General features: G+C 39.9%; 13 non-coding genes across 13 annotated transcripts; 6 read left to right on the forward strand and 7 right to left on the reverse strand.

Annotated features, from left to right (window-relative positions):
- The first annotated feature begins 83 nt into the window (after positions 1 to 83).
- On the forward strand, positions 84 to 202 carry LOC140030743 (5S ribosomal RNA). The gene has a single exon (XR_011834662.1). It is a non-coding gene; the product is annotated as a 5S ribosomal RNA (ribosomal RNA).
- Positions 203 to 1,337: 1,135 nt separating this feature from the next.
- Positions 1,338 to 1,456, forward strand: LOC140030443 (5S ribosomal RNA). The gene has a single exon (XR_011834358.1). It is a non-coding gene; the product is annotated as a 5S ribosomal RNA (ribosomal RNA).
- A 1,135-nt stretch (positions 1,457 to 2,591) lies between these two features.
- On the forward strand, positions 2,592 to 2,710 carry LOC140030444 (5S ribosomal RNA). Its single transcript, XR_011834359.1, has one exon. It is a non-coding gene; the product is annotated as a 5S ribosomal RNA (ribosomal RNA).
- A 1,135-nt stretch (positions 2,711 to 3,845) lies between these two features.
- On the forward strand, positions 3,846 to 3,964 carry LOC140030445 (5S ribosomal RNA). The gene has a single exon (XR_011834360.1). It is a non-coding gene; the product is annotated as a 5S ribosomal RNA (ribosomal RNA).
- Positions 3,965 to 5,098: 1,134 nt separating this feature from the next.
- LOC140030446 (5S ribosomal RNA) lies at positions 5,099 to 5,217 on the forward strand. The gene has a single exon (XR_011834361.1). It is a non-coding gene; the product is annotated as a 5S ribosomal RNA (ribosomal RNA).
- Positions 5,218 to 6,352: 1,135 nt separating this feature from the next.
- Positions 6,353 to 6,471, forward strand: LOC140030447 (5S ribosomal RNA). Its single transcript, XR_011834362.1, has one exon. It is a non-coding gene; the product is annotated as a 5S ribosomal RNA (ribosomal RNA).
- A 920-nt stretch (positions 6,472 to 7,391) lies between these two features.
- On the reverse strand, positions 7,392 to 7,510 carry LOC140030860 (5S ribosomal RNA). Its single transcript, XR_011834779.1, has one exon. It is a non-coding gene; the product is annotated as a 5S ribosomal RNA (ribosomal RNA).
- A 415-nt stretch (positions 7,511 to 7,925) lies between these two features.
- Positions 7,926 to 8,044, reverse strand: LOC140031070 (5S ribosomal RNA). Its single transcript, XR_011834991.1, has one exon. It is a non-coding gene; the product is annotated as a 5S ribosomal RNA (ribosomal RNA).
- A 1,137-nt stretch (positions 8,045 to 9,181) lies between these two features.
- On the reverse strand, positions 9,182 to 9,300 carry LOC140031017 (5S ribosomal RNA). Its single transcript, XR_011834938.1, has one exon. It is a non-coding gene; the product is annotated as a 5S ribosomal RNA (ribosomal RNA).
- Positions 9,301 to 10,435: 1,135 nt separating this feature from the next.
- Positions 10,436 to 10,554, reverse strand: LOC140030449 (5S ribosomal RNA). The gene has a single exon (XR_011834364.1). It is a non-coding gene; the product is annotated as a 5S ribosomal RNA (ribosomal RNA).
- Positions 10,555 to 11,689: 1,135 nt separating this feature from the next.
- On the reverse strand, positions 11,690 to 11,808 carry LOC140030450 (5S ribosomal RNA). The gene has a single exon (XR_011834365.1). It is a non-coding gene; the product is annotated as a 5S ribosomal RNA (ribosomal RNA).
- A 1,135-nt stretch (positions 11,809 to 12,943) lies between these two features.
- LOC140030451 (5S ribosomal RNA) lies at positions 12,944 to 13,062 on the reverse strand. Its single transcript, XR_011834366.1, has one exon. It is a non-coding gene; the product is annotated as a 5S ribosomal RNA (ribosomal RNA).
- Positions 13,063 to 14,197: 1,135 nt separating this feature from the next.
- Positions 14,198 to 14,316, reverse strand: LOC140030452 (5S ribosomal RNA). Its single transcript, XR_011834367.1, has one exon. It is a non-coding gene; the product is annotated as a 5S ribosomal RNA (ribosomal RNA).
- Positions 14,317 to 15,056: the final 740 nt, after the last annotated feature.

Here is a 15,056-nt window from a genome sequence, read left to right on the forward strand (position 1 = left end):
CTTAAAATGAATTTCGGTCTAGAAAAGCCACACTGTTTCGCAGCACGGGGTGGTTTAAAAGAATAAAGCGAAAGGAACATGGCGGGTGCGATCATACCAGCACTAATGCACCGGATCCCATCAGAACTCCGAAGTTAAGCGTGCTTGGGCGAGAGTGGTACTAGGATGGGTGACCCCCTGGGAAGTCCTCGTGTTGCACCCCTCTCTTTTTTGTTTCGAAATCCAAATTTCCTATTCGTTCTTTATCCTGTAGTAATTTAGCTCCGTCGGAACGATTGCTTTATATTTTGCTTCTTGTCGAAGCATGAAGGCGGGTCTGAAGGCGCGAGACAAATCAGGAACGGTACGGCTCGATCAAAGCCCGGATCGTCGCTCAAATTTGTCGGCGCAAATGTATCACCGCAACTAGGGGTGGCAATTTTCGACACGACCTGAAAACACGATACGAGCCTAACACGAAATTAATGGGTTTGGGTTGAGGTTTCGGGAATTCGGGTCAGAATCCGGTTGGACCCGATGAACCCGAAAAGAAAACCGGTCGATTTCGGGTCAACCCGTGGTGACCTGATATGACCCGATATGACCCGTTTACGAGTTAAAAATAATTTAATAAACATAAAAATAATTTTATCTAACTAAACTAAGTTATTCTTTTTTTCAAAGGCATTAATTACTTAATCCTAAACGAATTTATTTAATTTGTGTGAAGTTGAAATTATTATACTTGGACAAATAATATATTATATTATTTTTCACTTTTATATTGTTTTAATTTATTTTATATTTTGCTTGGGATAAAACACTTTTACGGTGTTTAATTTATTTTAGATTTGATTTGGAATCATTTATTTAAATTTTTATTACTTGATTATGTAATTAGTTTTGTGAGAAATTGATTTTATTAGAAATTACAGTGATAAATTAATAAATTAAAATTAAGTTTCGGGTCATTTCGGGTCGACCCGCCGCCCCGTAAACCTGAAATCTTCGGGTTCGGGTCAGCATACCTGACCCGTCACGGGTTGGCGGGTCGGGGTTCGGGTCAACAGATTTTCTGGCGGGTCTGTTGACCCGAACCCGACCCGCCAACCTGATTTGGACCCGAATTGCCACCCCTGACTGCAAGCGTGAAGGATTGATTTCATGATAATTTAGAGTTGCGGGATTAGGGAAAAAAACAGGGTGCAAATCAATAACAAAAAGAAAAATAAAGTAAATAAATAAAAGGATAAGAGGAAAATGCTTGAATTGACGCTTAAAATGAATTTCGGTCTAGAAAAGCCACACTGCTTCGCAGGACGGGGTAGTTTAAAAGAATAAAGCGAAAGGAACATGGCGGGTGCGACCATACCAGCACTAATGCACCGGATCCCATCAGAACTCCGAAGTTAAGCGTGCTTGGGCGAGAGTGGTACTAGGATGGGTGACCCCCTGGGAAGTCCTCGTGTTGCACCCCTCTCTTTTTTGTTTCGAAATCCAAATTTCCTATTCGTTCTTTATCCTGTAGTAATTTAGCTCCGTCGGAACGATTGCTTTATATTTTGCTTCTTGTCGAAGCATGAAGGCGGGTCTGAAGGCGCGAGACAAATCAGGAACGGTACGGCTCGATCAAAGCCCGGATCGTCGCTCAAATTTGTCGGCGCAAATGTATCACCGCAACTAGGGGTGGCAATTTTCGACACGACCTGAAAACACGGCACGAGCCTAACACGAAATTAATGGGTTTGGGTTGAGGTTTCGGGAATTCGGGTCAGAATCGGGTTGGACCCGATGAACCCGAAAAGATAACCGGTCGATTTCGGGTCAACCCGTGGTGACCTGATATGACCCGATATGACCCGTTTACGAGTTAAAAATAATTTAATAAACATAAAAATAATTTTATCTAACTAAACTAAGTTATTCTTTTTTTCAAAGGCATTAATTACTTAATCCTAAACGAATTTATTTAATTTGTGTGAAGTTGAAATTATTATACTTGGACAAATAATATATTATATTATTTTTCACTTTTATATTGTTTTAATTTATTTTATATTTTGCTTGGGATAAAACACTTTTACGGTGTTTAATTTATTTTAGATTTGATTTGGAATCATTTATTTAAATTTTTATTACTTGATTATGTAATTAGTTTTGTGAGAAATTGATTTTATTAGAAATTACAGTGATAAATTAATAAATTAAAATTAAGTTTCGGGTCATTTCGGGTCGACCCGCCGCCCCGTAAACCTGAAATCTTCGGGTTCGGGTCAGCATACCTGACCCGTCACGGGTTGGCGGGTCGGGGTTCGGGTCAACAGATTTTCTGGCGGGTCTGTTGACCCGAACCCGACCCGCCAACCTGATTTGGACCCGAATTGCCACCCCTGACTGCAAGCGTGAAGGATTGATTTCTTGATAATTTAGAGTTGCGGGATTAGGGAAAAAAACAGGGTGCAAATCAATAACAAAAAGAAAAATAAAGTAAATAAATAAAAGGATAAGAGGAAAATGCTTGAATTGACGCTTAAAATGAATTTCGGTCTAGAAAAGCCACACTGCTTCGCAGGACGGGGTAGTTTAAAAGAATAAAGCGAAAGGAACATGGCGGGTGCGACCATACCAGCACTAATGCACCGGATCCCATCAGAACTCCGAAGTTAAGCGTGCTTGGGCGAGAGTGGTACTAGGATGGGTGACCCCCTGGGAAGTCCTCGTGTTGCACCCCTCTCTTTTTTGTTTCGAAATCCAAATTTCCTATTCGTTCTTTATCCTGTAGTAATTTAGCTCCGTCGGAACGATTGCTTTATATTTTGCTTCTTGTCGAAGCATGAAGGCGGGTCTGAAGGCGCGAGACAAATCAGGAACGGTACGGCTCGATCAAAGCCCGGATCGTCGCTCAAATTTGTCGGCGCAAATGTATCACCGCAACTAGGGGTGGCAATTTTCGACACGACCTGAAAACACGACACGAGCCTAACACGAAATTAATGGGTTTGGGTTGAGGTTTCGGGAATTCGGGTCAGAATCGGGTTGGACCCGATGAACCCGAAAAGATAACCGGTCGATTTCGGGTCAACCCGTGGTGACCTGATATGACCCGATATGACCCGTTTACGAGTTAAAAATAATTTAATAAACATAAAAATAATTTTATCTAACTAAACTAAGTTATTCTTTTTTTCAAAGGCATTAATTACTTAATCCTAAACGAATTTATTTAATTTGTGTGAAGTTGAAATTATTATACTTGGACAAATAATATATTATATTATTTCTCACTTTTATATTGTTTTAATTTATTTTATATTTTGCTTGGGATAAAACACTTTTACGGTGTTTAATTTATTTTAGATTTGATTTGGAATCATTTATTTAAATTTTTATTACTTGATTATGTAATTAGTTTTGTGAGAAATTGATTTTATTAGAAATTACAGTGATAAATTAATAAATTAAAATTAAGTTTCGGGTCATTTCGGGTCGACCCGCCGCCCCGTAAACCTGAAATCTTCGGGTTCGGGTCAGCATACCTGACCCGTCACGGGTTGGCGGGTCGGGGTTCGGGTCAACAGATTTTCTGGCGGGTCTGTTGACCCGAACCCGACCCGCCAACCTGATTTGGACCCGAATTGCCACCCCTGACTGCAAGCGTGAAGGATTGATTTCATGATAATTTAGAGTTGCGGGATGAGGGAAAAAAACAGGGTGCAAATCAATAACAAAAAGAAAAATAAAGTAAATAAATAAAAGGATAAGAGGAAAATGCTTGAATTGACGCTTAAAATGAATTTCGGTCTAGAAAAGCCACACTGCTTCGCAGGACGGGGTAGTTTAAAAGAATAAAGCGAAAGGAACATGGCGGGTGCGACCATACCAGCACTAATGCACCGGATCCCATCAGAACTCCGAAGTTAAGCGTGCTTGGGCGAGAGTGGTACTAGGATGGGTGACCCCCTGGGAAGTCCTCGTGTTGCACCCCTCTCTTTTTTGTTTCGAAATCCAAATTTCCTATTCGTTCTTTATCCTGTAGTAATTTAGCTCCGTCGGAACGATTGCTTTATATTTTGCTTCTTGTCGAAGCATGAAGGCGGGTCTGAAGGCGCGAGACAAATCAGGAACGGTACGGCTCGATCAAAGCCCGGATCGTCGCTCAAATTTGTCGGCGCAAATGTATCACCGCAACTAGGTGTGGCAATTTTCGACACGACCTGAAAACACGATACGAGCCTAACACGAAATTAATGGGTTTGGGTTGAGGTTTCGGGAATTCGGGTCAGAATCCGGTTGGACCCGATGAACCCGAAAAGAAAACCGGTCGATTTCGGGTCAACCCGTGGTGACCTGATATGACCCGATATGACCCGTTTACGAGTTAAAAATAATTTAATAAACATAACAATAATTTTATCTAACTAAACTAAGTTATTCTTTTTTTCAAAGGCATTAATTACTTAATCCTAAACGAATTTATTTAATTTGTGTGAAGTTGAAATTATTATACTTGGACAAATAATATATTATATTATTTTTCACTTTTATATTGTTTTAATTTATTTTATATTTTGCTTGGGATAAAACACTTTTACGGTGTTTAATTTATTTTAGATTTGATTTGGAATCATTTATTTAAATTTTTATTACTTGATTATGTAATTAGTTTTGTGAGAAATTGATTTTATTAGAAATTACAGTGATAAATTAATAAATTAAAATTAAGTTTCGGGTCATTTCGGGTCGACCCGCCGCCCCGTAAACCTGAAATCTTCGGGTTCGGGTCAGCATACCTGACCCGTCACGGGTTGGCGGGTCGGGGTTCGGGTCAACAGATTTTCTGGCGGGTCTGTTGACCCGAACCCGACCCGCCAACCTGATTTGGACCCGAATTGCCACCCCTGACTGCAAGCGTGAAGGATTGATTTCATGATAATTTAGAGTTGCGGGATGAGGGAAAAAAACAGGGTGCAAATCAATAACAAAAAAAAAATAAAGTAAATAAATAAAAGGATAAGAGGAAAATGCTTGAATTGACGCTTAAAATGAATTTCGGTCTAGAAAAGCCACACTGCTTCGCAGGACGGGGTAGTTTAAAAGAATAAAGCGAAAGGAACATGGCGGGTGCGACCATACCAGCACTAATGCACCGGATCCCATCAGAACTCCGAAGTTAAGCGTGCTTGGGCGAGAGTGGTACTAGGATGGGTGACCCCCTGGGAAGTCCTCGTGTTGCACCCCTCTCTTTTTTGTTTCGAAATCCAAATTTCCTATTCGTTCTTTATCCTGTAGTAATTTAGCTCCGTCGGAACGATTGCTTTATATTTTGCTTCTTGTCGAAGCATGAAGGCGGGTCTGAAGGCGCGAGACAAATCAGGAACGGTACGGCTCGATCAAAGCCCGGATCGTCGCTCAAATTTGTCGGCGCAAATGTATCACCGCAACTAGGGGTGGCAATTTTCGACACGACCTGAAAACACGATACGAGCCTAACACGAAATTAATGGGTTTGGGTTGAGGTTTCGGGAATTCGGGTCAGAATCCGGTTGGACCCGATGAACCCGAAAAGAAAACCGGTCGATTTCGGGTCAACCCGTGGTGACCTGATATGACCCGATATGACCCGTTTACGAGTTAAAAATAATTTAATAAACATAAAAATAATTTTATCTAACTAAACTAAGTTATTCTTTTTTTCAAAGGCATTAATTACTTAATCCTAAACGAATTTATTTAATTTGTGTGAAGTTGAAATTATTATACTTGGACAAATAATATATTATATTATTTTTCACTTTTATATTGTTTTAATTTATTTTATATTTTGCTTGGGATAAAACACTTTTACGGTGTTTAATTTATTTTAGATTTGATTTGGAATCATTTATTTAAATTTTTATTACTTGATTATGTAATTAGTTTTGTGAGAAATTGATTTTATTAGAAATTACAGTGATAAATTAATAAATTAAAATTAAGTTTCGGGTCATTTCGGGTCGACCCGCCGCCCCGTAAACCTGAAATCTTCGGGTTCGGGTCAGCATACCTGACCCGTCACGGGTTGGCGGGTCGGGGTTCGGGTCAACAGATTTTCTGGCGGGTCTGTTGACCCGAACCCGACCCGCCAACCTGATTTGGACCCGAATTGCCACCCCTGACTGCAAGCGTGAAGGATTGATTTCATGATAATTTAGAGTTGCGGGATTAGGGAAAAAAACAGGGTGCAAATCAATAACAAAAAGAAAAATAAAGTAAATAAATAAAAGGATAAGAGGAAAATGCTTGAATTGACGCTTAAAATGAATTTCGGTCTAGAAAAGCCACACTGCTTCGCAGGACGGGGTAGTTTAAAAGAATAAAGCGAAAGGAACATGGCGGGTGCGACCATACCAGCACTAATGCACCGGATCCCATCAGAACTCCGAAGTTAAGCGTGCTTGGGCGAGAGTGGTACTAGGATGGGTGACCCCCTGGGAAGTCCTCGTGTTGCACCCCTCTCTTTTTTGTTTCGAAATCCAAATTTCCTATTCGTTCTTTATCCTGTAGTAATTTAGCTCCGTCGGAACGATTGCTTTATATTTTGCTTCTTGTCGAAGCATGAAGGCGGGTCTGAAGGCGCGAGACAAATCAGGAACGGTACGGCTCGATCAAAGCCCGGATCGTCGCTCAAATTTGTCGGCGCAAATGTATCACCGCAACTAGGGGTGGCAATTTTCGACACGACCTGAAAACACGACACGAGCCTAACACGAAATTAATGGGTTTGGGTTGAGGTTTCGGGAATTCGGGTCAGAATCGGGTTGGACCCGATGAACCCGAAAAGAAAACCGGTCGATTTCGGGTCAACCCGTGGTGACCTGATATGACCCGATATGACCCGTTTACGAGTTAAAAATAATTTAATAAACATAAAAATAATTTTATCTAACTAAACTAAGTTATTCTTTTTTTCAAAGGCATTAATTACTTAATCCTAAACGAATTTATTTAATTTGTGTGAAGTTGAAATTATTATACTTGGACAAATAATATATTATATTATTTTTCACTTTTATATTGTTTTAATTTATTTTATATTTTGCTTGGGATAAAACACTTTTACGGTCTTATCCTTTTATTTATTTACTTTATATTTTTTTTGTTATTGATTTGCACCTTATTTTTTTCCCTCATCCCGCAACTCAAAATTATCATGAAATCAATCCTTCACGCTTGCGGTGATACATTTGCGCCGACAAATTTGAGCGACGATCCGGGCTTTGATCGAGCAATACCGTTCCTGATTTGTCTCGCGCCTTCAGACCCGCCTTCATGCTTCGACAAGAAGCAAAATATAAAGCAGTCGTTCCGACGGAGCTAAATTACTACAGGATAAAGAACGAATAGGAAATTTGGATTTCGAAACAAAAATGAGAGGGGTGCAACACGAGGACTTCCCAGGGGGTCACCCATCCTAGTACTACTCTCGTCCAAGCACGCTTAACTTCGGAGTTCTGATGGGATCCGGTGCATTAGTGCTGGTATGGTCGCACCAGCCATGTTCCTTTCGCTTTATTCTTTTAAACTACCCCGTCCTGCGAAGCAGTGTGGCTTTTCTAGACCGAAATTCATTTTAAGCGTCAATTCAAGCATTTTCCTCTTATCCTTTTATTTATTTACTTTATTTTTCTCTTTGTTATTGATTTGCACCCTGTTTTTTTCCCTCATCCCGCAACTCTAAATTATCATGAAATCAATCCTTCACGCTTGCGGTGATACATTTGCGCCGACAAATTTGAGCGACGATCCGAGCTTTGATCGAGCCGTACCGTTCCTGATTTGTCTCGCGCCTTCAGACCCGCATTCATGCTTCGACAAGAAGCAAAATATAAAGCAATCGTTCCGACGGAGCTAAATTACTACAGGATAAAGAACGAATAGGAAATTTGGATTTCGAAACAAAAAAGAGAGGGGTGCAACACGAGGACTTCCCAGGGGGTCACCCATCCTAGTACTACTCTCGCCCAAGCACGCTTAACTTTGGAGTTCTGATGGGATCCGGTGCAATAGTGCTGGTATGATCGCACCCGCCATGTTCCTTTCGCTTTATTCTTTTAAACCACCCCGTGCTGCGAAACAGTGTGGCTTTTCTAGACCAAAATTCATTTTAAGCTTCAATTCAAGCATTTTCCTCTTATCCTTTTATTTATTTACTTTATATTTTTTTTGTTATTGATTTGCACCTTATTTTTTTCCCTCATCCCGCAACTCTAAATTATCATCATGAAATCAATCCTTCACGCTTGCAGTCAGGGGTGGCAATTCGGGTCCAAATCAGGTTGGCGGGTCGGGTTCGGGTCAACAGACCCGCCAGAAAATCTGTTGACCCGAACCCCGACCCGCCAACCCGTGACGGGTCAGGTATGCTGACCCGAACCCGAAGATTTCAGGTTTACGGGGCGGCGGGTCGACCCGAAATGACCCGAAACTTAATTTTAATTTATTAATTTATCACTGTAATTTCTAATAAAATCAATTTCTCACAAAACTAATTACATAATCAAGTAATAAAAATTTAAATAAATGATTCCAAATCAAATCTAAAATAAATTAAACACCGTAAAAGTGTTTTATCCCAAGCAAAATATAAAATAAATTAAAACAATATAAAATTGAAAAATAATATAATATATTATTTGTCCAAGTATAATAATTTCAACTTCACACAAATTAAATAAATTCGTTTAGGATTAAGTAATTAATGCCTTTGAAAAAAAGAATAACTTAGTTTAGTTAGATAAAATTATTTTTATGTTTATTAAATTATTTTTAACTCGTAAACGGGTCATATCGGGTCATATCAGGTCACCACGGGTTGACCCGAAATCGACCGGTTATCTTTTCGGGTTCATCGGGTCCAACCCGATTCTGACCCGAATTCCCGAAACCTCAACCCAAACCCATTAATTTCGTGTTAGGCTCGTGTCGTGTTTTCAGGTCGTGTCGAAAATTGCCACCCCTAGTTGCGGTGATACATTTGCGCCGACAAATTTGAGCGACGATCCGGGCTTTGATCGAGCCGTACCGTTCCTGATTTGTCTCGCGCCTTCAGACCCGCCTTCATGCTTCGACAAGAAGCAAAATATAAAGCAATCGTTCCGACGGAGCTAAATTACTACAGGATAAAGAACGAATAGGAAATTTGGATTTCGAAACAAAAAAGAGAGGGGTGCAACACGAGGACTTCCCAGGGGGTCACCCATCCTAGTACCACTCTCGCCCAAGCACGCTTAACTTCGGAGTTCTGATGGGATCCGGTGCATTAGTGCTGGTATGGTCGCACCAGCCATGTTCCTTTCGCTTTATTCTTTTAAACTACCCCGTCCTGCGAAGCAGTGTGGCTTTTCTTGACCGAAATTCATTTTAAGCGTCAATTCAAGCATTTTCCTCTTATCCTTTTATTTATTTACTTTATTTTTCTCTTTGTTATTGATTTGCACCCTGTTTTTTTCCCTCATCCCGCAACTCTAAATTATCATGAAATCAATCCTTCACGCTTGCAGTCAGGGGTGGCAATTCGGGTCCAAATCAGGTTGGCGGGTCGGGTTCGGGTCAACAGACCCGCCAGAAAATCTGTTGACCCGAACCCCGACCCGCCAACCCGTGACGGGTCAGGTATGCTGACCCGAACCCGAAGATTTCAGGTTTACGGGGCGGCGGGTCGACCCGAAATGACCCGAAACTTAATTTTAATTTATTAATTTATCACTGTAATTTCTAATAAAATCAATTTCTCACAAAACTAATTACATAATCAAGTAATAAAAATTTAAATAAATGATTCCAAATCAAATCTAAAATAAATTAAACACCGTAAAAGTGTTTTATCCCAAGCAAAATATAAAATAAATTAAAACAATATAAAAGTGAAAAATAATATAATATATTATTTGTCCAAGTATAATAATTTCAACTTCACACAAATTAAATAAATTCGTTTAGGATTAAGTAATTAATGCCTTTGAAAAAAAGAATAACTTAGTTTAGTTAGATAAAATTATTTTTATGTTTATTAAATTATTTTTAACTCGTAAACGGGTCATATCGGGTCATATCAGGTCACCACGGGTTGACCCGAAATCGACCGGTTTTCTTTTCGGGTTCATCGGGTCCAACCGGATTCTGACCCGAATTCCCGAAACCTCAACCCAAACCCATTAATTTCGTGTTAGGCTCGTATCGTGTTTTCAGGTCGTGTCGAAAATTGCCACCCCTAGTTGCGGTGATACATTTGCGCCGACAAATTTGAGCGACGATCCGGGCTTTGATCGAGCCGTACCGTTCCTGATTTGTCTCGCGCCTTCAGACCCGCCTTCATGCTTCGACAAGAAGCAAAATATAAAGCAATCGTTCCGACGGAGCTAAATTACTACAGGATAAAGAACGAATAGGAAATTTGGATTTCGAAACAAAAAAGAGAGGGGTGCAACACGAGGACTTCCCAGGGGGTCACCCATCCTAGTACCACTCTCGCCCAAGCACGCTTAACTTCGGAGTTCTGATGGGATCCGGTGCATTAGTGCTGGTATGGTCGCACCCGCCATGTTCCTTTCGCTTTATTCTTTTAAACTACCCCGTCCTGCGAAGCAGTGTGGCTTTTCTAGACCGAAATTCATTTTAAGCGTCAATTCAAGCATTTTCCTCTTATCCTTTTATTTATTTACTTTATTTTTCTTTTTGTTATTGATTTGCACCCTGTTTTTTTCCCTCATCCCGCAACTCTAAATTATCATGAAATCAATCCTTCACGCTTGCAGTCAGGGGTGGCAATTCGGGTCCAAATCAGGTTGGCGGGTCGGGTTCGGGTCAACAGACCCGCCAGAAAATCTGTTGACCCGAACCCCGACCCGCCAACCCGTGACGGGTCAGGTATGCTGACCCGAACCCGAAGATTTCAGGTTTACGGGGCGGCGGGTCGACCCGAAATGACCCGAAACTTAATTTTAATTTATTAATTTATCACTGTAATTTCTAATAAAATCAATTTCTCACAAAACTAATTACATAATCAAGTAATAAAAATTTAAATAAATGATTCCAAATCAAATCTAAAATAAATTAAACACCGTAAAAGTGTTTTATCCCAAGCAAAATATAAAATAAATTAAAACAATATAAAAGTGAAAAATAATATAATATATTATTTGTCCAAGTATAATAATTTCAACTTCACACAAATTAAATAAATTCGTTTAGGATTAAGTAATTAATGCCTTTGAAAAAAAGAATAACTTAGTTTAGTTAGATAAAATTATTTTTATGTTTATTAAATTATTTTTAACTCGTAAACGGGTCATATCGGGTCATATCAGGTCACCACGGGTTGACCCGAAATCGACCGGTTATCTTTTCGGGTTCATCGGGTCCAACCCGATTCTGACCCGAATTCCCGAAACCTCAACCCAAACCCATTAATTTCGTGTTAGGCTCGTGTCGTGTTTTCAGGTCGTGTCGAAAATTGCCACCCCTAGTTGCGGTGATACATTTGCGCCGACAAATTTGAGCGACGATCCGGGCTTTGATCGAGCCGTACCGTTCCTGATTTGTCTCGCGCCTTCAGACCCGCCTTCATGCTTCGACAAGAAGCAAAATATAAAGCAATCGTTCCGACGGAGCTAAATTACTACAGGATAAAGAACGAATAGGAAATTTGGATTTCGAAACAAAAAAGAGAGGGGTGCAACACGAGGACTTCCCAGGGGGTCACCCATCCTAGTACCACTCTCGCCCAAGCACGCTTAACTTCGGAGTTCTGATGGGATCCGGTGCATTAGTGCTGGTATGGTCGCACCCGCCATGTTCCTTTCGCTTTATTCTTTTAAACTACCCCGTCCTGCGAAGCAGTGTGGCTTTTCTAGACCGAAATTCATTTTAAGCGTCAATTCAAGCATTTTCCTCTTATCCTTTTATTTATTTACTTTATTTTTCTTTTTGTTATTGATTTGCACCCTGTTTTTTTCCCTCATCCCGCAACTCTAAATTATCATGAAATCAATCCTTCACGCTTGCAGTCAGGGGTGGCAATTCGGGTCCAAATCAGGTTGGCGGGTCGGGTTCGGGTCAACAGACCCGCCAGAAAATCTGTTGACCCGAACCCCGACCCGCCAACCCGTGACGGGTCAGGTATGCTGACCCGAACCCGAAGATTTCAGGTTTACGGGGCGGCGGGTCGACCCGAAATGACCCGAAACTTAATTTTAATTTATTAATTTATCACTGTAATTTCTAATAAAATCAATTTCTCACAAAACTAATTACATAATCAAGTAATAAAAATTTAAATAAATGATTCCAAATCAAATCTAAAATAAATTAAACACCGTAAAAGTGTTTTATCCCAAGCAAAATATAAAATAAATTAAAACAATATAAAAGTGAAAAATAATATAATATATTATTTGTCCAAGTATAATAATTTCAACTTCACACAAATTAAATAAATTCGTTTAGGATTAAGTAATTAATGCCTTTGAAAAAAAGAATAACTTAGTTTAGTTAGATAAAATTATTTTTATGTTTATTAAATTATTTTTAACTCGTAAACGGGTCATATCGGGTCATATCAGGTCACCACGGGTTGACCCGAAATCGACCGGTTTTCTTTTCGGGTTCATCGGGTCCAACCGGATTCTGACCCGAATTCCCGAAACCTCAACCCAAACCCATTAATTTCGTGTTAGGCTCGTATCGTGTTTTCAGGTCGTGTCGAAAATTGCCACCCCTAGTTGCGGTGATACATTTGCGCCGACAAATTTGAGCGACGATCCGGGCTTTGATCGAGCCGTACCGTTCCTGATTTGTCTCGCGCCTTCAGACCCGCCTTCATGCTTCGACAAGAAGCAAAATATAAAGCAATCGTTCCGACGGAGCTAAATTACTACAGGATAAAGAACGAATAGGAAATTTGGATTTCGAAACAAAAAAGAGAGGGGTGCAACACGAGGACTTCCCAGGGGGTCACCCATCCTAGTACCACTCTCGCCCAAGCACGCTTAACTTCGGAGTTCTGATGGGATCCGGTGCATTAGTGCTGGTATGGTCGCACCCGCCATGTTCCTTTCGCTTTATTCTTTTAAACTACCCCGTCCTGCGAAGCAGTGTGGCTTTTCTAGACCGAAATTCATTTTAAGCGTCAATTCAAGCATTTTCCTCTTATCCTTTTATTTATTTACTTTATTTTTCTTTTTGTTATTGATTTGCACCCTGTTTTTTTCCCTCATCCCGCAACTCTAAATTATCATGAAATCAATCCTTCACGCTTGCAGTCAGGGGTGGCAATTCGGGTCCAAATCAGGTTGGCGGGTCGGGTTCGGGTCAACAGACCCGCCAGAAAATCTGTTGACCCGAACCCCGACCCGCCAACCCGTGACGGGTCAGGTATGCTGACCCGAACCCGAAGATTTCAGGTTTACGGGGCGGCGGGTCGACCCGAAATGACCCGAAACTTAATTTTAATTTATTAATTTATCACTGTAATTTCTAATAAAATCAATTTCTCACAAAACTAATTACATAATCAAGTAATAAAAATTTAAATAAATGATTCCAAATCAAATCTAAAATAAATTAAACACCGTAAAAGTGTTTTATCCCAAGCAAAATATAAAATAAATTAAAACAATATAAAAGTGAAAAATAATATAATATATTATTTGTCCAAGTATAATAATTTCAACTTCACACAAATTAAATAAATTCGTTTAGGATTAAGTAATTAATGCCTTTGAAAAAAAGAATAACTTAGTTTAGTTAGATAAAATTATTTTTATGTTTATTAAATTATTTTTAACTCGTAAACGGGTCATATCGGGTCATATCAGGTCACCACGGGTTGACCCGAAATCGACCGGTTATCTTTTCGGGTTCATCGGGTCCAACCCGATTCTGACCCGAATTCCCGAAACCTCAACCCAAACCCATTAATTTCGTGTTAGGCTCGTGTCGTGTTTTCAGGTCGTGTCGAAAATTGCCACCCCTAGTTGCGGTGATACATTTGCGCCGACAAATTTGAGCGACGATCCGGGCTTTGATCGAGCCGTACCGTTCCTGATTTGTCTCGCGCCTTCAGACCCGCCTTCATGCTTCGACAAGAAGCAAAATATAAAGCAATCGTTCCGACGGAGCTAAATTACTACAGGATAAAGAACGAATAGGAAATTTGGATTTCGAAACAAAAAAGAGAGGGGTGCAACACGAGGACTTCCCAGGGGGTCACCCATCCTAGTACCACTCTCGCCCAAGCACGCTTAACTTCGGAGTTCTGATGGGATCCGGTGCATTAGTGCTGGTATGGTCGCACCCGCCATGTTCCTTTCGCTTTATTCTTTTAAACTACCCCGTCCTGCGAAGCAGTGTGGCTTTTCTAGACCGAAATTCATTTTAAGCGTCAATTCAAGCATTTTCCTCTTATCCTTTTATTTATTTACTTTATTTTTTTTTTGTTATTGATTTGCACCCTGTTTTTTTCCCTCATCCCGCAACTCTAAATTATCATGAAATCAATCCTTCACGCTTGCAGTCAGGGGTGGCAATTCGGGTCCAAATCAGGTTGGCGGGTCGGGTTCGGGTCAACAGACCCGCCAGAAAATCTGTTGACCCGAACCCCGACCCGCCAACCCGTGACGGGTCAGGTATGCTGACCCGAACCCGAAGATTTCAGGTTTACGGGGCGGCGGGTCGACCCGAAATGACCCGAAACTTAATTTTAATTTATTAATTTATCACTGTAATTTCTAATAAAATCAATTTCTCACAAAACTAATTACATAATCAAGTAATAAAAATTTAAATAAATGATTCCAAATCAAATCTAAAATAAATTAAACACCGTAAAAGTGTTTTATCCCAAGCAAAATATAAAATAAATTAAAACAATATAAAAGTGAAAAATAATATAATATATTATTTGTCCAAGTATAATAATTTCAACTTCACACAAATTAAATAAATTCGTTTAGGATTAAGTAATTAATGCCTTTGAAAAAAAGAATAACTTAGTTTAGTTAGATAAAATTATTTTTATGTTTATTAAATTATTTTTA

Source organism: Coffea arabica, chromosome 11e, assembly GCF_036785885.1.
Source record: "Coffea arabica cultivar ET-39 chromosome 11e, Coffea Arabica ET-39 HiFi, whole genome shotgun sequence".
Lineage (NCBI taxonomy): Eukaryota > Viridiplantae > Streptophyta > Magnoliopsida > Gentianales > Rubiaceae > Coffea > Coffea arabica.